General features: G+C 47.4%; 1 protein-coding gene and 1 long non-coding RNA gene across 2 annotated transcripts in view; one reads left to right on the top strand and one right to left on the bottom strand.

Moving 5' to 3' along the window:
• The window catches only part of LOC121146179 (UL16-binding protein 1-like), a 75057-nt gene that overhangs the window by 40036 nt on the left and 10313 nt on the right, over nucleotides 1-24708 (top strand). The gene's annotated exons all lie outside the window — the stretch shown is intronic.
• On the bottom strand, nucleotides 10785-23151 carry LOC121146183. The gene is made up of 3 exons (XR_005882157.1): nucleotides 23057-23151; nucleotides 12232-12236; nucleotides 10785-10803 (listed from the first exon to the last, which is right to left on the bottom strand). It is a non-coding gene; the product is annotated as an uncharacterized LOC121146183 (long non-coding RNA).

Below are 24708 nucleotides of genomic sequence, written 5' to 3' on the forward strand. Positions count from 1 at the left end.
ATGAATGAGTGGTGTCTCTTGGGGGTTTTGTTTGCATTTTCCTAAAGGCTAATGATACTGAGCATCTTTTCATGGGCGTGTTGGTCGTTTGTGTATCTCCTTTGGAGAAATGTCTGTTTAAGCTCTTGGCCTATGTACAAACTTTCCTTTATTTATATTTTACTTATTTTAAAGGGAGAGAGAAATTGTGTTTGGATTGCTGCATGGTATTTCCTGAGATCAGGTGAGGTGGGAGATGATGACATGAATGTGAGGCAGAGAGGCAGCCATGACACAAAGGAGGGTTGGAGGTATGAAGAGGGGCTTAAGTTGAGGCCAGTGAGCAGGCTGGGGGTAAATAAACCATTGTTCACTAGGATGAAGTAGAAAAGGAAAGGGAGCAGGAAGCCCCAGGGCCAGCCCTGTTTCCGTCCACAGCAAAGCAGCCAGAAAATCAAGGAACTATTCACGTGTGAGTGCACTCACACATTCCTGGGGACAGTGCTCAGCTCAGGAGTTGTCAGGCTCCGCACACCACACCCTGTCCTCCCCTCTGAAGAGACAGAGGCTGAGACACAACCTAAGCCAGTTAAGGGCAGCCTCACTGTGTGATCTGAAACTCACGCAGCCTCTCCCTGTGATGTCTCTCCTTGACCCCCTTGGCTCTGGGAGGAACCAGTGCCTGGTGGCTTGCCCTTAATGGATCAAGAATAGGACAGTCTGTCCAGAGTGCTGGACTGCTGGGCCACCAGGGTAGCCACCTGCTGCTTGTGGCCAACACAACATCTGGATTACAGAATGGAAACACTATCCCTTTCCAAGGAGACCACTTTGTACTTGTGTGGTCCCCTCATCCTTTACCTTCTCTTGAGTGCATGGCTGTGGTTTTCAATCTATGTGCTAAAAAGCCCTGGGGACAAACCCTGGGAATATTGCTGTTACACCTGACAGGTAGAAGGAGCAGGTCACCCTCATATTTGAGTGACATACAGTGACCTCTGTTGGATATGAGAAATACTGGAAATTTGTTGAGATTTGGGAGTGTCTTACACTGTGGCTGTGTTACACTGTCAAGAGGTGCTGGACTCAGGACGGTCAACAAATGGTGAGCAGCCAGGACATCCTGGGTGGTGTGGGACATGACCAGTGATTCATGGTGGGCAGAGCACTCCTGGGGACAATATAGAACTTGGAGGGTGATGGGGCCAAGGTTGGAGGGAAAATTCCAGAACCAAGTTGTTTGTAGAACATCTGGGGAATGGGAAAGCAGTCTGGGAGTGGAGGCTCCTGCCTTGGTGCTTAGAGACAAGACTGGGATGTAGATCTGGCTGTTTAGGACGGCAGGAGCATCCCGTTCCCCTCCCCATCTAATACATGAGCACCCTAGGCCCTATATAGGCCCAAACACACACACACACACACACACACACACACACACTTGTGCAAAGACTCAGACAAAGCTCCAAGCACCAGGCCACCCACAGGGCCCAGTAAGGGATAAAAGTGGATTGCCAATTTGCTCCTACAGACTCCATTTGGGACAGGTGGAGGCAGCCCTAGAAGCAGGAACAATGCAATTAGAGAAAAGGGACAGTGTGTGTAAACAGCATTTCACAAGAGGGCTTGAGTCCAAGGCAAGAGAAGAGCATCAGCTAGGAGTCAGCAGAGGGGTCATAGAGTGTGAGAGAGACACACCTGAAGCCGCTTTTCCCTCCTGAACTTCAGGGCCCCATGTCTCCTAGGAGTAGGTGGATTACAAATAGCAGCATAAACAGAAAGGAAAGAGGGGCTTCTGGGCTTGAGTCCAGCCTTGGTCATGTCTAGGAGGAGCACACATTTTCCTGAGTGAACAGGTGAAACCAGATGTGGGAATTTAAAAGCTTAAAACAGGGGACTTAGCTCCCTCAGTGCAGTCCTGTGCAGGCTGCAGTGTGGTATCCCAGGATTTTGATCAACTTTCTTGGACAGTGAAGTGATGGGTGCGAATGCCTCTAACCTTTTTCCCTAGGCTTGTTATTATCTTGTTGGAGAGGATGAGTGAGGCAGGGAGAGAGAAAGCAGGCGAGCACGATGTTCCCCCCTGAATGCTTCCAACATCTGGCAGCTGGAGGTTAGAGTCAGGAGCTGGGAACTCAGTCGGATCTTCCATGTGGGTGTCAAGGACCCAGCCACGTGAGGTGTCCCTGCTGTCCTCAGCGTCCACATTAGCAGGAAGCAGGAATCAAGAGTCAAACCAAATGAGGGGCATGGGCTCATAACTGGTGGTTAAAACCACTAGGCCATGGTTGACCTTGTTTCATGGCTTCTCAATTATGGAAGTGTATAATGATGGAGTACTGGGGTCTACCATATCCAGATGTGGGGCTATAATGCAACATGCATTCCTGCTTTCAGACGAAAGATGGATTCCCAATGAAACTGCTGGACAAGTGTAGACAATGGGATGCTGGACTGTCTGACTTTGTATCAGCAATATTGGGGTACACTTAAGTAAGAGGCGGATGAAATTCTAATTCCTTGTGCAGGATTATACCACTGTAGTAAAATGGGGAAAAGCTTTCAAGGGGGTGGTGAGAGTTTGGAGGGAAATCACAATCTACATGAAATTGTAACACATAATTTAAAAATTCATAATAAAAATATATGTATTTACACAAATTTAAATTGCTGAAACACTAACAACAACAATAAAAAACCACTAGGCCAAATGTCTGTCCCTCCAAGGAGTTTATAATGTATCTGTTTATTTGAGATGGAGAGAGGGGAGAGACAGATACACACACAGATGCAGGGCTCACATCTATTGGTTTACTCCCCAAATGTCTGCAGTGGCTGGATGGTGCCAGACCAAAGCTGGGAACCATGGATTCAATTTGGGTCTTCTACAAGAGTGGTAGGAACCCAGTCACCTAAGCTATCGTTGCTACCTCCCAGGGTCTGTGTTAACAGGAAGCTAGAGTCAGGAGCTGGAGGTGGACATTAAGCCCACCTAATGTGGGACATGGGTGTCGTAACTGCAAGGACACCCATTTCTCAACCCATTAATATCTGGAGCTAAGTAAGTCTCTTGAAGATAGCACACACACATACACACACACTCTTTATATTTTTAAAAAATGTTTGTTACATAGTTGTTAGGTGAGAGGATTGTGAACCCATGGAAGTGTCTGGGTGGGATGGGAAAGGATGGGGAGGGGAAGGTGGGTGAGAGAAAAGACTCTGCTTTCCCTCCTGTGATCATGAGGGGGAGAAGGAGGAAGGCAAATGTACTGCTCCTTGTGCCAGATCATGTCAGTGCCAGGGGACAGAGATAGTCCAGTCCCCTGGTTTCATCCTAGGGACCCTGATGGGCAGAACAACGTCCTGAGGGTGTTACTTCAGGAGTAGTCTCAGTTGATCTGAGGTGATGTTGGCTTTGTTATGCTGGGTGTGAGGTACTGCTTTCTATCCTTGCTGGCTGCCTTTCTCTATTTCAGTATGTCCATAGCCTTAGATGCTTGGTGGAGAGTTTGTCCTGTAGCATTATTCAGCCTGCTCCTCTTTCCGTCTGTTGGTGAGACACTCGAGGTCCTTTGTTGAAGATAGGCCAGCTGTCTTGTGTTTCATGTGCATCCTGGTATGTTGTCTTTCCTTACACAGAGTCAGCAACAGGGGCAGCCCAGTCCCGCACATGCTCTGAGGCCAGACCAAATGTCCATGCGGTGTTCCCAAGGTTGGAGTCTAGGTGGGGTGGACCCATCAGGCCAGCTCCTAAGAGCCCCTTCTAAGTTGCTTCCTGGATTCTGAACTCAATGGATGCTCTAGCCCAACCCGGCCCAGCATCCCCCCAGACCCAGTCTTGTGTGTTGTGCGTGACAGGTGCTATTGCCTCATCAGGATGACCCTATAGGCCCCAGTCAGGCCTGGCCCAGCCCTCCTCCAGACCTGGCTGTTGCATGTACTGGAGGTTGCTGAGGGTTAGTTGGGAGACCCCTGAGGATTCTAGTTCCTCCCCTAGAAATGGTTCTCAAATGGGGTGTCAAGTGCTGCAGCCTAGCCTGGCTGAACCACCTCTACATGGCTCACGTGTGCTGGCAGGTGCTGCAGCCCAGCCTGGCCCAGCTAGCACCTAGACATGGCTCTGATGCACAGAAGCAATTGCTGGAGCCTGGCTCGGCTGCCAGCAAACCCAGCACTTGTACTGATGGATGCTGTGGCAACAGTGATAGCAGTTGGGTGACACTGACTGGCATGTGCTCACAGTGGCATGGTGGACACTTCACCGATTCCATCAGGATCTTAAAAAATATATAGAAAAAATAGGATAAGAGTGTATGGCTGGCACACTGTTATAGTTAACATAGGATTAGCATTAAACGGCCCAAAATGCCAGCAAGCTATTGGTACAAGGTACAATGTTGGGCATTTCCTGAACAGCTGACCTGAGGTCACTGAGGGTGAGGCAACAGTGTTTGGCTGCAGGACCACCAGAGACCAACTGATGAGGAATGTCTGTTTATTCAGCAGCAATTTAAGTTTTTAAAGGTTAAGAAAGGGGAGTGCAGGAGGTCTTCTTCTAGTAGACTCCCGCCCACCAAAGACACTGTAATTGGCTAGAAGTCCTTGATGCTCCAGTCAGAGGACACTGAATGCCTCACCAGAGCATAGAAAAAAAACACATTGGACAACTGTCTAGGCCAAGCTTTGTACCAAATATCTGGTCTATGAATTCTCTGCCCCTCCAGTCAGGTCAGAGGTCGTGTTCTGCATGCAGGGCTGGAAGCTGTGCCTCAGGTCTTGGGCAGGTAAGCTCTAAATCATGCCCACCAGGTAGCAGGCAGAGTCCCAGGGGTGATTGCCCACACTACCAGGCAACCTAGACAGTCCCTGAAATTATGCAAACCACAGCTGAAGTAACTACAGATTTTGAACTGCCAGTAGTTTACCTTAGAGACACTGATGTGGTAAAGAAAGTTGAGTGGTTTTGATAGTTTTGAGATGTTGTCAGTTACATTGGACCAGCATTGAGAAGATCATTTTAACTCTATTGGCTGACCAAGTCCACCTTAGTGTATCCATAGACCAGATACTTGGTGCAAAGCTTGGCCAACAGAGTAGTCCAGTGTGTTTGTTTTCTGTCCTCTGGTGAGGCATTCAGTGTCCTCTGCAGGCCTAGATGAACTGGCTGCCATGTCCCCTGCGTGCATCTGGGAATGTTGTCCGTTGCACAGCCATCAGCAACTAATGAGACCTAGCCCTGCTACATGCACTCAAAGATAAGACCACATATATTGTGATTTTCCCTATAGTTGGGGTTTGAATCCAGCAGTCTAGTTGGTGAGTCCCCCGAGGAAACCTCACCTGGGGTGACCTCAGATTTGAGTCTTGTGTGTGCCAGCTAATGTGGGTCAAGTTCAATATTTCACCTGTATCAGCCAATCCACATAACAGTGAATGCAGCTGCCTGGTCGGTTTGGTCCCCAGCACCATCTCTCATAGGAACCAATGGGTGCTGTGGTCTAACCCAGCCTTGCCCACTACAGGTTTGGTCCTTCCACACACAAGCAGGTTTCATGGCCTAGTCAAGGCATTTCCCTATAATTCACAACAGGACCACCCCTCAGCCAGTTATTGTATGTTCTATCATATGCCGTGGCCTAGCCTGGCCCATCCTGCATCTCAACTGGCTCTCACGCATACCCATGGTGCTAAGGTTTAGCTCAGCCCAACCCATTCCTTGACCCAACGAATACATATGCTGACAAATGCTACTGTCTAGTCCAGCCTAACCCACTCCCAGCCCTGGATCTTGTGCTCAGCAGCAGGAGCTCCAGCCAGCAGGGCATGCCCACAGTTCTTTTACCAGGTCCATTCCCAGCCCTGGATGTTGTGATTGCAGGGCTTACTGCATTCCAGCCTGACTTGACTTGCACCTAGTCTTGGCACTTGCTCGCTGATGCTGTAGCCTCACCCCGCTGTCTTGCACTCATTTTGGTGGTCTCGGGTGCTAGAGGTGTGGCAGTGGGGCCCAGCCTGGCCCACTCCGAGACCTAGCCCACATGTTGTCATCTCCGGCAGAGGCTTACCCTGGTGAACCACAACACCTGCTCCAAACTGAGTTCCACAGATTTCCCTACCATGCCTCCTTCTGTGGTTCTGGCGTGTGCCCTGATCTTGCCCACCCCAAGTCCAGGCACTCACCAGTAAGTACTGCAGCCTAACCCTGACATTTCACACATGAAACTCTGGCATTTGCAGCAGAATGAGTGGAATTGGAGATCACTGTGTGAAGTGAAACAAGGCAGGCACAGGAAGACAAATATTGTATGTTCTCTGTCATTTGTGTAAGTTAACAATACTTTAACCCAAAACATTGGCCCTAAAACAGGCATTGAAAGCTAGCAGGTTGCAATCATCCAAGTGTAAGGATGTGACACAACCCACACTAATTTCTTGTATATAGACACTAGAGGAGAAGGCATGGTAGGTGCAAAACCTGGGGCAAGAATATGGAGAAGAGAAGCCTGCTTGCCAGGCTTCACTGCTTTGCGCTATGAATATATCTTCAAGTGTTGCAACGTGTTTCATCAAGCCTAACGGGTATTGCATACTAATCAAAAATGTCAAATTGGCATAGGTGTTGTGGTTCAGTAGGTTAAGCCTCTACCGGTGATGCTCACATCCCACATGAGTTCTAATTTAAGTCCCAGGTGCCTTGTTTCCCACCCATCTACCTGCTAATGTGCCTGGGAAGGCAATTCACAATGAGGCTGGGATGGAATTCTTGGCTCCTGGCTTAGAGCTGGCCCAGCCTTGGCTGTTGTAGGCATTTGGGGTTTGAGTCAGTAGATGAAGATCTTTTTCTGTATCTCTCTCTGTCTCTGTCATTGTGCCTTTCAAATAAATACATCTTTTAAACAAACATTTTTAAAAGTTTAAACGAAAAAACGGAAAAGAAATAAGTGTCCTCATATATGTGGTTGCTTTTGAATAGCATAGCTTTTTAGTATCTAGTTCTCCAACAAAAAGGAGAGAGAAAAATGCGGGTGAGTAGTTAGGAGGATGAAATGCTTGGGCCTTTAACTCCCTTCCAAGTAGCATCAACTGGAGAGGAGGGGCTGGCACAGTGGGGATGAGCAGTGCAGCAGCATCTGCCCACATCTGCAGTCGCACCTGCAGAGTCGGAAGCAGTGGTAAACAGATCCCCCAGATGTGGAGGACAGAGTTCTCAGTGCCCACTTGCCCAGCCAAGCCGTGTACGAGCTGCTGCAGTGACAGCAGCCATGCCCTGGCCCTGGGAACGAGGCCTTCTCTGTGCTAAGAGCATAAATTCACCACAGTTCAGAGGACTGCAAACCTAGGCTTAGATCCCAATCCCAAAGTTCCAAGATAGTTAACATCTCACAGACTTTGCCAGGGTGATTGTTGTCTGAGTGGGGTGCCTGTTGCTTCCTGTGTATCAGTTCCCAGCTGAATTCCTTATTCCCCAGAATGAGTGCAGAGAGAGAGAACAACCTGATTTCATTGTTACTCCCTTCCATCCTTGTCCATCACACAGTGCCCATGAAGCACTGTCAGTAATGCACACCTCCAGCAGTGAGCTCGGGACCCTTAGCTGCGACATGCGCAGAGCACTGGGATTCAGGTGCTTACCCTGATCCAGAAAATGTGACTTGGGCCTGGCGCAAAAGCGTTGTGGTTAAAGTCCTTGCCTTGCACACACCGGGATCCCATATGGGTGCCGGTTTTAATCCCAGCGGCCCTGCTTCCCATCCAGCACCCTGCTTGTGGCCTGGGAAAGCAGTTGAGGACGGCCCAAAACCTTGGGACCCTGCATACATGTGGGAAAACTGGAAGAGCTCCTGTCTCCTGGCTTTGGATTGTCTCATCTCCAGTTGTTGTGGCTGCTTGGGGAGTTAAACACTGGGCAAAAGATCTTCCTCTCTGTTTATCTGCCTTTCCAATAAAAAACAAATAGAAAAAATAAAAAAAAAAAAAGAAAAAATGAGCTGAGAATAGTGACAATTCTGACCTTTACTACTGCTACCATTTTCTCTTTTCCAATGTTTGTTCTTTTTCTGTGGTTTATTCTGACCTACAGATTTCAAAGAACTATGTAAATGTAGTATAAGTTCACGCAGATACTTGAGTTGTACTTGTTTCCAGGGTTTGTACACAAGTATGGATACATTTATTTAAAACTATGATTACAGGAACTGGCGTTGTGGTACAGGAAGTTGAACTGCTGCTTGTGACAATAGCCTCCTGTGCTGGAGTTCTGGTTCAAGTCCAAGGTCTGTGGTGTCTGACCCCACTCCCTGCAGATTCACTCGGGAAGGTAGAGGATGATGTCTTAAGTGGGTGGACCACAGCCACCTGTGTGGGAGACCCAAATGAAGTTCTAGGCTCCTGGCTTCGGCCTGGCTCATGCCAGGATGTTATGGCCTTTCCCAAGTGAAACAGTGGATGGAAGCTTGTTGCGTGCCAGCAGGCAACATTCCTGCAAGAGACCAGGCTGAAGGACAAGAGCTGATGGACCTACAAGATGTGAGAGAAATCGTGAGGAGCAGGCAATTCCACACACTCTCAAGGGATGAATGAGCAGGGTGCTCCCTGACATTGGCTTTCCTAAATTTCTTCTTTTTTTTTTTAAGTTTAATTCATCAAGGCTTTAATGAAATATATAATCACCCCAAGGGATGTGTTTGGCCCTGAGAGGAAAGGAAGTTCAGCTTCAGCCTGAGACAGGAGCAGCAACAGAACACCTCCTCCTTTGCCGTGCTTCACTTCGCTGCAGTGGCTGTCACAGTTTTGCTTCATAGCATTTTTTCTTTTTTTTTTTATTTATTTTTCACATTTTATTATTATTGCTATCATTTTACGATACAGTTCCATATTCCCCTATCCCCTCCTCAATTCCCTCCCCCCCAGTTCCTTTATATCATTATTAACATATAGTTCTTCATACTCAATCATATGTTCATCATTGCGGGCATGGACAATGGCAGAGAGTCCAGAATCCTATTGTCAAAATATAATATAAACAGTTTCACTGTAAGTCCATCTTTGTCTGGAAACAGAGATGCCGACCACACTGCATCCTCACATCTGGTTGATAGTCTCCATTACATAACAAAACTACTGTACATTCCCTTAAATGAGAAGTCATGAGATACAAAATCAACAATAGAAAGAAAAATAGAAATTTACAATGCCATGAAGTTAAATGACATGTTACTAGATATGACAGTCTCCATTACACAGCTACTATACCTTCCCTTAAATGAAGAGCCACAAAACAAAATCAACTTCCGGGAGAAAAAAGAAATTACCAACACCAAGAAGTTAAACAACATGCTATTAAATGTATAACGTGTAGCTGAAGAAGTGAAAATCAAGAACCTTCTTGAAGAAAATGATGCCACTGTATGATCTACGAGTCATTGAATGATTTAATCAGAAGAAAGTGTTTTGAAGAGATGAAACCAACAGAAAACAACAAAACCCATGTGATATAGTTTCCGCTGATCTTTGTTGGAGTGTGTCTCCTCCCGACAATAAACAGATGGGTTTTGTTTTTTAATCCAGTCTACTAACCTATGATGTTTGATTGAGCTTAAGCAATTTACATTTAGAGTTAAATATACATAGGTGGTACTTTGGTCCTGTCATTTTAGGGTTGGGTTGTTCATTGATTTAGTCTTCTGTTGTCATTTTACTGGGATGTTCTTCCCGTTTGCCTTTGGTTTTGGTAGGTGCTATTCCTCTTCTCTGTCAAGAGAACATCTTGAAGTATCATTTGTAGAGCAGGTTTGGAAGAGGCAAATTCTTTTAGCTTTTCTTTACTATGGAAGAATTTTATTTCATTTTCAAAGATGAAAGAAAGCTTTGCAGGGTATGTTATCCTAGGCCGATAATTTTTTCTTTTAGAATCTGGAATATATGTCACTCCATTCTCTTCTTGCCTGTAGGGTTTCCTGTGAGAGATCTCCTGTGAGCTTAATTGGCCTTCCTTTATATGTCAATTGATGTTTTTCACGTGCACATTTAAGGATCTTTTCCTTATGTTCAATTGAAGAGAGCTTGATAATCATATGTCTTGGTGAAGATTGCTTTTGATCAAGCCTGTTGGGAGTTCTGTGTCCCTCCTGGATCTTGTTTCCCAATTCTTTCTCCAGATTAGGGAAATTTTCCTTGATTATTTCATTAAATACATTTGCAAACTCAGCTTCTCTTTCTGCACCTTCCGGGACTCCCAGAACTCTTATATTTGGCCTCTTAATAATGTCTTTCAATTCTTGAATACTTTTTTTGGCCTGATCCAGCTCTGCTTCCAGCTTTTTGTTTGCTTCCCCCTGGTGACAGGAGATATCTGCCAATTCTGAGATTTTTTCTTCTGCTTGCTTCATTCTATTTTGGAGACTCTCCACTGTACTTGTAATTTGCTCTACTGTGTTCTTAATTTCTGATATTCCAGCCTTGATTTCCTTTACTGCTTCCTTAAATTCTTTGAAGTCTTGCATTAACTTCTCGTTTTTGACCAAAATCTTCAAAATGAGTCTTATGGATTCTGTGTGCCCCATTTTCTCGATGTCTTCCTCAGTTAACTCTGAGGTTGGCATAGGGTTTTGCTCCTTTGCAGGGGAGTGCTCAGTAATATTCATTGTGCCTTTGTCTCTTCTTTTGCTCTTGATCATTGTACTTCTGGTTAGCAGAGTCTTCTCCTTGGGACAGGTTTCCAAGCTGTGTCACCCACAGGTCTACAATGTGATTTTACTTATTGCAGTTGGTACACAACTTTTTGCTTGCAGCCGCTTGTGCCACAACCTCCAGCGAGTTCCAGGTCTGGGTTCTTATGTCAGATATCCACCGTGGTCTCCATAGCCCAGCTCTTGGCTCACCACTCTCCACCTCCTGTGATACCGTGCGGAGGCTGCACTGTTGTCTCTGCAACCTTTCTCCCTCTTCCGGTTGGAGTGGGTCCCAGGATTAAAGAGACACCAGGTGTCCTATCTAGTTAGGTTGTTGGTGGCGCTAATCTAATCGGAACCTGTTGGATGTTAGGTCTGGGTGCCACACGGACCAGTTTTGACCAGTACGATGCCGCAGTCGGTATTATTTTCCTGCGGGATCTCAGCGAGTTTTCCCGAGCTCAGCACATGCGCAGTTCACTGTTGCCCCCTGCAGTCCCAAAGCTTTTACCACAGTGTGCAAAATGGCGCCCGACGTGCTACCACAGCAGTTCTTGATCTGCTGGCTGTCAGATCCGAGGGCTACCCAGACCTGCCCTGGATGGAACCCGTAGAATGCCACATCGTTGCAGTCCACCGAGTCAGAAATGAACTCACTCCCCGCTCAGAGCATGCTCAGTCCTTTCCCTTGCCCTTTCCTCCTTAGGCAAAATGGTGAACAATTCAGCTCTAGGGGGCTGACTGGGCTATGAAATCCTCGCTGTTCTCGCACTGCCCACCTGGGATCTGCTGCTCTGTCTCTGCTCCTGGTCAAATCAAACGGACCAGCAGGACAGACAGTTCCCCGTCTGGGTTCACCTCCCAAGCTCCCAGTCAAAGTCCCTTCCCACCTGGTTGCTGGTGGAGTTCCGGCTGCTGGTGGAGTTTAGATCGCTGTGCTGGAATATCATTCACTGCAACACCACACTGCTGTGCCCACTGCTTTCCTGTATCTGTCAGTCTCCAGGTACCCCTCTGCTGTTGTTCTGTCCTTTTGTATTTCCTAAAATATGTCCTCTCTGCTTCATTCTGGTTAAATGCTTCTCCGTCTGTTTAAACGTGTCCTTACCCTATTCCGCCATCTTGATTGTCCCATAGCATTTTTTCTTAGCAGGCCAGTTACACGTGATCTTCCTGAGTCCAGCCCCGGAGGTCACACCAGAGCTTCACATCCAGGAGATCTGTTAGTGCCTTCTGGCTCTGCTAGGCTCCGGGATTCCAGTGAGGACCTCGCACTGGACACCCAACTCACATAGTTCTTCCTGGCAGTTTCCTCCGGCAGGCTGCCCAGGGCATGCCACACATCCCACCTGGCTTTATTGATGGAGTGAAACGCACCTGGGCTGGGTACATTGCTAGGTCCTTCAGTACCATGTTTGCAGAGTGCAAACTCTGAGCTTCAGATCATTTCCTGGAAGCTCCTTCAAGCGTTTCACCTGATTCTGAGTGTTTTCATAGTCCTCCTCGCTGGCACTCATGGCCCTGCTATTTGGGCGCAGTTGGCATCTGGGTAAACCCCAAACCTGCAGAAGGCTTGCACCACTAGCTCTGTTCTTCCAATACATCATTAAAAGATTGAGGATTTTATAGAAGAAAGAGCATGTAAAGATCACAGAAACATAATAACATAATTTATCCTAACTGTTCAGGTGGTCAACTTCCGCCTATCTCCTGATTAGCCACACAGTTGACATTAAAAGGCTCCTTGACATTCTGGCCGCAACACACGTTCTCCTGTTTATCAGCACCATTCTCAGGCTGTCCCACTCAGAGCTTAGGGGTTCTCATGCATATGGTAAGATTGTCAAGGGCAACCTTGTGAAGAAAGAATGTTTAACCTTGAGAAGGCTAAGAGGCCTCACACCCACTGCCATTTGCCCCGGCCTGCTATTTAATACCTAGGCAACTGAACTGCAAAGAATTCCTGACACAAGCTCTCTCTCTCTGTCCCCTCTCTCTGTGTTGTTCCTCCAAATAAATAAATTAATTAAAAAATCATAATAAGATTGCATGGTGTGTATATTTTGTGGCATAACTTTTCCACTGAACAGTGTATGTTTATTTTAAAGATATGTTTTTTGGTTTGAAAGACAGATGTCCTCCATCTTCTGGCCCACTACCCACACGTCCACGAGGGCATGATCAGGGCTGGGTTGGGCAGAAGCCATGAGCATGGGCCCCTAGCCAGGTCTCCCCCCAGGGTGGCAGGGGCTCAGGGACTTGGACTGTCTCCCATTGATTTCCCAAGCACACTGTCAAGGAGCTGCATTGGAAACTGAGGAGCTGGGGCTCGCACTGAGGCCCACGGCACATGCCAGTGTTGCAGGCAGCAGTGTAATCTGAAGGGCCACAACTTGCTAAGCCACAACACAACCCCCTGAGCATTGTAGTTTTTCAGGCCTATGTACATTTTGAAATGATTGTTTTTCATAACCTAATTGGTCAGGATATAGATGCAGTCTAGATTGATAATGGCAATAAACACATTTGTAGGGCCCGGCGCAGTGGCACAAGTGGTTAAAGGTCCTCGCCTTGCACGCCCGGGATCCCATATGGGCGCCGGTTCTAATCCCTGCAGCCCCACTTCCCTTCCAGCTCCCTGCCTGTGGCCTGGGAAAGCAGCAGAGGACGGCCCAAAGCTTTGGGAACCTGCACCCGCGTGGGAGACCCGGAAGAGGCTCCTGGCTTTGGATCGGCATAGTATCGGCCATTGCGCTCACTCGGGGAGTGAATCATCGGACGGAAGATCTTCCTCTCTGTCTCTCCTCTCTGTATATCTGCCTTTCCAATAAAAAAAATAATAAAAATAAATCTTTAAAAAAAAATAAAAAAATAAACACATTTGTACTTGAATATCTATTTCCTTAAAAGGGAATGGACTGGATTACACAATTGGGACATTCTAAATTCTTCCTCTTAATAGATGCACAGTTTGCAATCAAAACATTGGGCTAGGCGGGCTCTGAGGACCTTGTCAGCACACTCATGGGTCACTGGCCTCTGCTCTCTTTGGCCTTAAACTCAGCACTGACACTGTTGGCAGAATCTCATCCTTCCAGGGACTCTTGGCACAATGACAGGCACAGGGGAGTATTTTATATTGACGTTCTTAGTGTTAGCCGTGGCTGTGCTTGGTCAGTACTGCTTGCTCTGGTTTCACTCCTACTACAATACATATCTCACTCTGGTTTGGTTTAACAAAAGTATTGAGTGGCTTTAATTTGGAAGAGAAGGAGAGCTGAGGGGTAGGAGAGGGAGATGTAGATTCTGGAATCTTTGCCTGCCTGGTTCACTGCCAAGGAGGTCCGTAGCAGCACATCTGGGGCAGTTGCCAAGAGTTCTACCAGGGTCTGTTGTGTGGGTGGCAGGGCCCGCCCTGACTTGGATTTGGACAAGTAGCCAGGGATACGGCTTAACGTGCATGAAGCTGTGTGGCAACAAGACAGGAGCTAGGCAGCATCCCCTGGCCACACCCAGCGCCCTCTGGTGTAAGGGGTGAGTCATAACTCTGCCCCAGTCCTGCAAGCCCTATCACTGTCCTCATTCCTACACGTTCCTGTATTCCCCACTAGGAGGCAGCACCCAGCCTGGCCCTGGATGGCCACAATGGTCCCCTCACCATGCCCTGCTGCCCAGCTTAGTTCTGGCAACACTTTGACCTCTGCTACAGTAACGATGGGGGTTAGGGGCAAGGAGGAGGGTAGTCTGTGCTTTATAACTAGAGAACAGATTTTGTGATGTGGTCATCTCAGGAAGTGTTAATGCGAAAACTAAAAGGAAGAGTGCTGATCCTCAGGATGGCCTAGGGGTTCTGACCTGGGTGCTTCAGGGTGTGCAAAACTGCTGAGGGCAGCAAAGTAAACACTCAGGCCTATGCACACACAGCTTGTTTAAAAAGGCAAGAGGAGAGGCAAGGATTCCTTATGTCAAGTTTGTTTATGCACTTCTAGTAACATACCCTTGAAAAACCACAAGGAGGGCCCTGCGCACTGGCGCAAGTGGTTAAGGTCCTCGCCTTGCACGCCCGGGATCCCATATGGGCGCCGGTTCTATCCCTGCAGCCCCACTTCCCTTCCAGCTCCCTGCTTGTGGCCTGGGAAAGCAGTCGAGGACGGCCCAAAGCTTTGGGAACCTGCAACCCCGTGGGAGACCCGGAAGATGCTCCTGGCTTTGGATTGGCATAGTATCGGCCATTATGCCCACTTGGGGAGTGAATCATCGGATGGAAGATCTTCCTCTCTGTCTCTCCTCTCTGTATATCCGCCTTTCCGATAAAAACATAATAAAAATAAATCTTAAAAAAAAATAAAAAAGAAAAACCGCAAGGAGATGAGAATGAGTCATACGCAAGTTCTGATAGGAGTGTGTTTTGCAATAGTCCAACTGTGGCCTGGTGCAATAGTGTAGTGGTTAAAGTCCTTGCGTTGCATGTACCACCGGGATCCCATATAGGGATCTAATCCTGGTGGCCCTGCTTCCCACCCAGCTCCCTGCTTGTGGCCTGGGAAAGCAGTCGAGGAAAGCCCAAAGCTTTGAGACCCTGCATCTGCATGGGAAACCTGGAAGAAACTCCTGGTTCCTAGCTTTGGATTGGCTCAGCTCCAGCCATTGTGGCCACTTGGGGAGTGAAGCATTGGATGGAAGATCTGAGCCAGGAGCCCAGAGCCTCTCTCAGGTCCCCCATGTGGGTGCAGGGTTGCTGGGGTCTGTGCAGTAGGTGTGGATGACGCCAAAGTGTGAAGAGAACAGCTCCCCTGTTTGACAGGGCCCAGGTGAGCAGTGCCCAGGGGATGTCTCTCTGACCACCTTGATGCAGTCTCACCCCCATTTGCATGGACACTCAAGCACCCCACTAAGAATTCTGTAATCCATTGAGGCATTGTTGTTTGCTCCTGTGAGGTGGTTTTTGCCTTGGACGTGAGCTTGAGAATTAATGTCACTGCTGATGTCTTGGTTAGTGGACCTTTGACAATTTACACAGGAGCACAATTAAGCCCATGCCATTTCTGCACACCTTATTGTGTGCTAAGCATTGCCTCAGAATCTGGCCCAGACATGTAGCACACCTTCTGGGAAAGGGCCCAAAAATATCCTAAGTGTTAATGCAAGTGATGGGAGTGAGAGCTGAAACTGGTATGGCAATAAATATAGTTATTGTTATCTCAAAGACTAGCCTGTCTTTGCAATTTTTTTGGAGCATAGAAAATGTAACTGTTTTAACCGCTTTTATACTTTTTAGCCAGAGGAATTAAGGATGCTTTTATTAGAGAAAATGCTTTTCATTATTATTTTATTGTTTATGGGGTTGTAGAGCCTATAGTTGTAGGGGGATTTAACATTTGTAACTTCTGTCTTGGATTTTACGTTTTTTTCCCATGTAACCTATTTTCCCGTTAAATAGTGGGTAAATTGTAGAAATAGAAATGTGTTAGGAATGTACTATTGATTAGCAGGTAATCGCATGTGCTTTGGTCTTGGAGTCCTGGCTGTCACTCCATGGCTACTGTTGAAGAATGAATAATGGCTTGCTTTGAAGAATATGAATACAGTATTTTGCAGAATTCTCTCTAGGCGCACCTGCTTAGCCCTGAAGTGCAGACGGAATGAGCAAATATGTGTACATGCCCCCTTAGTGTTGAAGTAAAAATGGAGCAATTAGTTGTTTGTGTAGAAGCTTGTGAGGTGTCTGAGTAAATAAAAAGGAGAGCTTCTTCTTGAGCTGTTGCGAGAGAGCATGAAGTGACAGTGTCCGTGTCTTTATCGCCAACTCCACGCTCCCTTCCCGAGGTCTCAGCTGGGCTGGAGCTGGACTCCGGTACAGGGTCCCTGGCTTTGGCCATCTTCGACTGCTTTCCCAGGCCACAAGCAGGGAGCTGGTTGGGAAGTGGAACAGCTTGTCCCCCTGCAGATCCTTGCACATACACTGAGGGCTTTGCCCACTAGGCTCCATTGCTGGGCCCCAGGAATCAGTTTTGGTGAAGTGTTAATGGTCTTCTTAATTATGTAAAATATGGAACATGTTCAAAGTCCAGTTTGCCAAAGCTGGTGTACTCAGACAAGTCTGAGAGAGCTCCTACACGTGGCTCGCGCTCTCACCTGGCCCCCTCTTTTCCTTGCCGGGCCCCCAGCTGCAGGATCATTACCTGGTGAGCAGCGTCTGCTGGCCAGACATGCCCTCCCTCAGGAGCCTGGCCCTGCCCTCTGCCCAGGGTCCTGCATTCCTCCCTCTGCTTGCTTGTCCGCACAGCTGTGTGCAGCCACTTGCTCTCATTCTTTTGTCTGTTATTTTACTGCACCCAGAGAAGTGGTCCTACTCCTTCAGCATCAGGCCTAATGTCATCTGCCCTCAGGTTCACTCTCTGAGCACACCGTCCAGGGCTGGGCCAGGCGGAAGCCAGGAGCCTGGAGCTTCTTTTGAGTCTCTCACATGGGTGCAAGTGCCTAGCACGTGGACCATTTTCTGCTGCTTTTCGAGGCATATTAGCAGGAACTGGATCAGAAATGAGGCAACTGGCTCTCAAGCAGGTTTCCATATGGATTCTGGCATTGCAGGGGATGGCTTAACACACTGTGCCACAACACTAGCCACTATATTTAGTATATTCACCTTTCCTGACCTTAGTATATTGACCTTTCATAATCAAATCAAGAACTGATCTGTGTAAAGTGCCTCCCATCCCTGCCTGCATGCATTCTCAATGGCCACAGGTCTCTGATGAAAACTTTCACATCATTTCCAAAAAAATTACTCTGTAGCATTCATTTTACACTGACATTTTAGACTTTTGTAAATACTGTTACATTGTTTTTCAGAAAAGTAATGGTCATTTTTCACTCTTACTACAAGTAAAGGTGGCACTCTGCCAAAGCTAGGTCTTCTTTTTCAATAGATGGCAGCGAGGGAGCCACTGTGCTACTTGTGAAACCCCGACCTGGAAGCAGGTCGCTTACAAATGGTTTAGTGCCAGGTTCCCCAGGAATGTGCGATGGGTGACAGGCGAGAGGGCGTTCCCTCTTTCCGGCCGCACCCAGTTTCCCAGGAGGAAGGGCTCTCTGCACCAGACTCTTGCCCCAGACGCACGGCGTGGGTGCATAGCACGCTGCCCATGAGAAGAACCCGCGGCGTGGCCGCCAGCCGGACGGCAGGGGACCTGCTATCCCAGGCCAACCGAGGCCCTTTGGCGCTGCTGTACAGTTCTGCCTTGGCGGGATTCTGACTTAGAGGAGTTCAGTCAGCTCTACGGGAGGTTTCTGTCCTCCCTGAGCTCGCCTCAGGACACCTGCGCCCCAGTCAAACTCCCCACCTGGCACTGTCCCTGGAGCAGGTTGCACCCGGCTGGCACATGGCCGGGCACTTGGCACCAGAAGCAGGAGCCCCTCGGGGCTTGCTTCCCCCCACCCCCACACTGGTTCAGTGAAAAAACGCTAAGAGTAGTGGTGTTTCACAACCCCTCGCGGGAAAACGGGAGGGCGCAGGAGGCCTCCCACTTATTCTACACCTCTCATGGCTCTTCACCGTGCCAGACTAGAGTCAAGCTCAACAGGGTCCTCTTTCCCCGCTGATTCCGCCAAGCCGGTTCCCTTGGCTGTGGTTTTGCTGGATAGTAGGTAGGGACAGTGGGACTCTCGTTCACTCATGCGCGTCACTAATTAGATGACAAGGCATAGGCTACCTTAAGAGAGTCATAGTTACTCCCGTTTACCCGCGCTGCATTGAATTTGTTACTTTGACATTCAGAGCGCTGAGGGAAATCACATCACGTCAACACCTGACGCCGGCCTTCGCCCCAGGTCGTAATAATTACAAGGATTTGGCTTGGCCTGGTGGCCTAGAGTCTAAAGTCCTTGCCTTGAACATGCCAAAATCCCATGTGGGCACCAATTCGTGTCCCAGTGGCTGCACTTCCCATCCAGGTCTCCGCATAGGGCCCGGGAAAGCAGTCAAGGACAGCCCAAATCCTTGGGACCCCGTGCATACATGGGATGCCCAGAAGAAGCTCCTGGCTCCTGGCTTCAAATTGGCTCAGCTCCAGCTGTTGTGGCCATTTGGGGAGTGAACCATCGATGGAAGATCTTCCTTTCTGTCTCTCTGCCTTTCCAATAAAAATAAATACCTTAAAAAAAGAGAGAGAGAGAGAGAAACACCCAGAATCAGGCGAAACGCTTGAAGGGGCTTCCAGAAAATGATCTGAAGCTCAGAGTTTGCACTCTGCAAGCATGGTACTGAGGGACCCGGCAATGCACCCAGCCCAGGTGCATTTGACTCCATCAATAAAGCCAGGTGAGAGGTGTGGCATGCCCTGGGCAGCCTGCCCGAGGAAACTGCCAGGCAGAACTGTGTGAGTTTGGTGTCCAGTGCGAGATCCTCACTGGAATCCCGGAGCCTAGCAGAGCCAGAAGGCACTAACAGATCTCCTGGATGTGAAGCTCTGGTGTGACCTCTGGCGGTGGACTCAGGAAGATCTCGTGTAACCGACCTGCTAAGAAAAATGCTATGAAGCAAAACTGTGACAGCCACTGCAGCGAAGTGAAGCACGGCAAAGGAGGAGGTGTTCTGTTGCTGCTCCTGTCTCAGGCTGAAGCTGAACTGCCATGTGCCTCCTTTCCTCTCAGGGCCAAACACATCCCTTGGGGTGATTATATATTTCATTAAAGCCTTGATGAATCAAATTTAAACAAAAGAAGAAACTTCTAAAAGCCGATGTCAGGGAGCGTCCTGCTCATTCATCCCTTGAGAGTGTGTGGAATCGCCTGCCCCTCACGATTTCTCTTACATCTTGTAGGTCCATCAGCTCTTGTGCTTCAGCCTGGTCTCTTGCAGGAATGTTGCCTGCTGGCATGCAACAAGCTTCCATCCACTGTTTCACTTGGGAAAGGCCATAACATACTGGTGTGAGCCAAGCTGAAGCCAGGAGCCTAGAACTTCATTTGGGTCTCCACACAGGTGGCTGGAATCACGCACTGAAGACATCATCCTCTACCTTCCCAAGTGTATCTGAGGGAGTGGGGTCAGACACCACAGACCTTGGACTTGAACCAGAACTCCAGCACAGGAGGCCACTGTCACAAGCAGTAGTTCAACTTCCCGTACCACAACGCCAGTTCCTGTAATCATAGTTGTAAATAAATATATTTAAACTTGTGTACAAACCCTGAAAACAAGTACAACTCAAGTATCTGAGTGAACTTATACTGAATTTACATAGTTCTTTCATACGTGCAGGACGGAATAAACCATGCTTTTTCCTCTGTAACTTTCTCTCCTTTTTACTGTCACAATTACTGCCAAGGCCCGGCACAGTGGCCTAGTGGCTAAAGTCCTCACCTTTAAGCGCTGCTGGGATTCCTTATGGGCTCCAATTCTAATCCGGCATCCATGCTTCCCATCCTGCTCCCTGCTTGTGGCCTGGGAAAGCAGTCGAGGCTGGCCCAAAGCTTTGTATTCCTGTACCTGTGTGGGAGACCTGGAGGAAGTTCTTGGCTCCTGGCTTTGGATCCGTTCTGTTCGAGCTGTTACAGTCACTTGAAAGTGCATCATCAGACCAAAAATCTTACTCTCTGTCTTTCCTTTCCTCTTCCTCTCTGTATGTGTGACTTTGGTATAACAATCAATAAATCTTAAAAAATAATTACTGCCAGATTGCTTGAAAGAAGCAGTTTCTTTGACTTAGTCATTGCTGCATTCCCGTAAGACTTTTTTGTTAAGATCAACTTCTGGTTGAGAAATGGATTGCAAAAGCTTTTATTCAGTTAGTTTTTACTTCTTTAATATTATTTTATGATACAGTTCTATAGGTCCTGGGATTTCCCTCTTCCTTCCCCCAAATCTTCTCCCCCCGACACTGAGTTCCCCTGTATTATTGCTGTGGTATTTTTCTTCATAAAGTCATAAGTCCATCATTGTGGGCATGGACAATGGCAGAGAGTCCAGAATTCTATTGTCAAGGTATAGTGAACAGTTCCATTGGGAGTCCATCACTGATCTGGAAGTAGAGATGCATAGTGCATTGTATCCCCATATGTTGATCTGATGGTCTCCATTACACAGTTACTATACATCCCGTTAAATGAAAAGTCACAAAACGTAACCAACAACAGGAAGAAGAAGAGAAATTTGCAACTCCATGAAGTTAAATAACATGTTACTGAATGACTAATGTGTCACTGAAGAAATTAGAAAGCAAATCAAGAACCTTCTTGAAGAACATGATGCTACTGTATGATCTATGAGTCATTGAAGAATTTAATGAGTAAGAAAGTGTTTTAAAGAGATGAAAGTAAAAAAAAAAATCAAAATCCGTGAGATGTAGTTTCCACTGATCTTTGTGGGTGAGATATGTCTCTTATAGACAACAAATAGATGGGTTTTGATTTGTTTAATCCAGTCTACTTGTGTATGACATTTGATTGATAGCCTAAGTCATTTACGGTCAGGATTAATATGAATGGGTGGTAATTTGGTCCTGTCATTTTTAAAAAAAGATTTATTAATTTTTGTTGGAAAGACAGATATACAGAGAGGAGGAGAGACAGAGAGGAAGATCTTCCATCTGATGGTTCACTCCCCAAGTGAGTGCAATGGCTGGAGCTCTGCCAATCCAAAGCCAGGAGCCAGGAGCCTGGAGCCAGGAGCTTCTGCTGGGTCTCCCACACGTGGGTGCAGGGTCCCAAGGCTTTGGGCCACCCTCCACTGCTTTCCCAGGCCACAGGCAGGATGCTGGGTGGGAAGCGTGGCTGCTGTGATTAGAACCGGCACCCATATGGGATCCCGGGCGTGCCAGGCATTCAAGGCAAGGGCTTTAGTCGCTACGCTATTGCACCATGCCCTGGTCTTGTCATTTTAGCAATGGGTTGTTCATTGATTTAGTCTTGTTGTTATGTTACTGAGGTGTTCTTCACATTTTGCCTTTGGTTTGGGTCGGTGCTAATCCTCTTCTCTGTCAAGAGAACATCTTTAATTATCATTTGTAGGGCAGGTTTATAAGAGGCATATTCTTTTAACTTTTGTTTATTGTGGAAGAATTTTATTTCATTTTCAAACACAAAGGAAAGCTTTGTTGGATATGTTATCCTGGGCTGACAATTTTTTTTCTTTTAGAATCTGGAATGACACTCCATTCTCTTCTGTCCTGTAGAGTTTCCTGTGAGAGGTCTTCTGTAAATTTAACTGGCATTCCTTTATATGTGAATTGATTTTTTTTTTCACTTGCACATCAAGGATCTTTTGCTTATGTTCGATTGAAGAGAACTTGATGATCATGTGTCTTGGTGAAGACTGCTTTTGATCAAGCCTGTTGGGAGTTCTGTGCCCCTCCTGGATGTTGTTTCCCAATTCTTTCTCTAGATTAAGAACTTTTCCCTTATTATTTCATTAAATACTTAAAAAAAAAAGATTTTACTATTTATTTTTATTGGAAAGGAAAATATACAGAGAGGAGGAAAGACAGATAGAAAGATCTTCTGACTGATGGGTCATTCCCCAAGTGGCCGCTCCAATGTGAAACTAGGAGACAGGAGTTTCTTCTGGATCTGCCAAGCAGGTGCAGGGTCCCGAAGCTTTGGGCCGTCCTCTACTGCATTTGCAGGCCACAGGCAGGGAGCTGGATGGGAAGCAGGGCTGCCGAGATAAGAACTGGTGCCCATATGGGATCCCGGTGTGTTCAAGGTGAGGACTTTAACCACTAGGCTATTACGCTGGGCCCATTAACTGCATTTTTAAATCTAGCTTCTCTTCTGCACCTTCTGTGCCTCCCATAACTCTTATATTTGGCCTTTTAATAGTGCCTTTCAATTCGTGAATAGTTTTTTCGGCCTGCTCCAGCTCTGCTTCCAGCTTTCTGTTTATTTTCCCCCTGATGACAGGAAGTATCTTCCAATTCTGAGATTCTTCTGCTTCCTTCATTCTATTTTGGAGACTCTCCACTGTACTTTTAATTTGCTCCACTGTATTCTTTATTTCTGATATATTAGCTTTCTTTTGATTCATTTCCTATATGACATATTCCTCAAATTCCTTAAACTCCTATTTACATGCTTTTTTGATGTTGATAAGAAGCTTTTATAAGTGTTGATTTCTGTGTCCCCGATTTTTTCTGTGTCTTCCTCAGTTAGCTCTGAGGTTGACCTAGGCTTTTGCTCCTTTGCAGGGGAGTCTTCAGTAATATTCATTGTCCCTCGGACTCTTCTTTTGCTCTTGGTCCTTGTACTTCTGGTTAGCAGAGTCTTCTCTTTGTGGTATGTTTCTAAGCTGTGTCACCCACAAGTCTACAATTCAGTTTTACTTATCGTGGTTGATACACAGCTGTTTGTTTTTAGTCACTTGTGCTACTCCCTCCAGCAAGTTCCAGGTCTGTGTTCTTTTGTTTGACTTCTACCATGGTCTTCATATCCCCAGCTCCTGGTTCACCACTCTCTACCTCCTGTGATACCAGGCTGAGGCTACTCTGTTGTCTGTACAACTTTTCTCGCACTTCCCGTTGGAACAGTTCCTAAGATTAGGTCGCCACCAGGAGTCCAATATAGGTAGGTTGTTGGTGGTGCTGATCTTGCTATAGCCTTTTGGCCATTAGGTCTGGGGGCCACACAGACCTATTTTAACCAGTACAATACCAAAGTTAGTATTATTTTTCAATGTGGGACCAATGCAATGCATTGAGCTCTGTGAGTTTGCTCCCAGCTCAGCGCATGCACAGCTCACTGTTGTCCCTGTAATCTTAAAGCTTTTGCCACACTGTACAAAATGGTGCCTGATGTGCCACTACTAGAGTTCTTGATTTTTTGTCCATCAGGTCTGAGGGCTACTCGAACCTATCTTGGGTGGAATCTGTAGGATGCCATGCTGTTGTAGTTTACTGAGCCAGAAATGAATTCACTCCCAGCTCAGTGCACGCATAGTCCTTCCCCATGGCCTTTGTCTTCCTACACAAAATGGCACCCAATTTGGCTCTATCAGGCAGACTGAGCTATGAAATTTGCCATGAAATTTGCCTACACTGCCTGTCTGGGACCTGCTGCCCTGTCTTTGCTCCTGGTCAGATCAAATAGACCAGCAGGATGGGCAGTTCTTTGTCTGGGTTCACCTCCTGAGCTCCTGGTGAACATCCCTTCCCACCTGGTTGCTGGTGCAGTTCAGATCGCTGCTTGGTGGATGCTGCTAGGTTATCGTTCACTGTAACACCACACCATCGTGTCTGTGCTTTCCCGTGTCTGTCAGTCTCCAGGTGCCCCTCTGCTGCAGTTCTGTCCTCTCCTATTTCTAATGTGCTCTCTCTGCTTTACACTGGCTAATGTTTCTTCATTTGTTTAGACATGTCCTTACGCTGTTCTGCCATCTTGATTCTTTCTGCCTGCTGTATTTTTTAAAGATGTGTGGGGAAGGTAGGAAATGCTGGCCCTGGACATGCTACCCACCCAGCACGGGGTTGCAAATTGCCTGTGGGAAGAAGGACAGGAAGCTATTTGAGTGGGGGCTGCCGAGGGCATGTGTGATAAGTAAAGAGTGAGTTCTAGGGGCTTCTACAGACCAGATGTTGCACTCACAGGTAGGTGAGGGGGCTGAAATGGGGTGGTTTAGAAGAAACCGGAAGTCATTTCTGAGTTGGGCACCTGCGCATGTGGGAGACCATTCCTGCTGCATGGTTTTGCATGTGGAAGCAGTCTCTGTGAGGGCATGCCTGGCTGGGCTAGGCCCCAGTACCACTCTGTGAGTATTGTAACAGGGTATGAGCAGGATCAAGCATCGCTGCAGCACCTACTGGAATAAAAGAGAACCAAACCTGGCGCAAGATTATGTAGGGGATTTGTGGGCTCACTTCTGTGGGACTGTAGCCCTGTGGGTTTATGCCAGAGTCGGGGTGGTGGCTGCCTGAGCCAGGCTAGACCATGGAGCTCACCAACACTTGCAGGATCCAGTCCATGGAGGAGACTGGGCTGGGCCAGGCTAAAGCACCAGTTTGTTGGGACTGAGGAGAGACCATGCCCAGCAGGGCTGTGGCAGCTGTTGGCACACTTGAGATCTGAG

The sequence above is a fragment of the Ochotona curzoniae genome, unplaced genomic scaffold, assembly GCF_017591425.1.
Source record: "Ochotona curzoniae isolate NIBS_2020 unplaced genomic scaffold, NIBS_Ocur_1.0 scaffold_3890, whole genome shotgun sequence".
NCBI lineage: Eukaryota > Metazoa > Chordata > Mammalia > Lagomorpha > Ochotonidae > Ochotona > Ochotona curzoniae.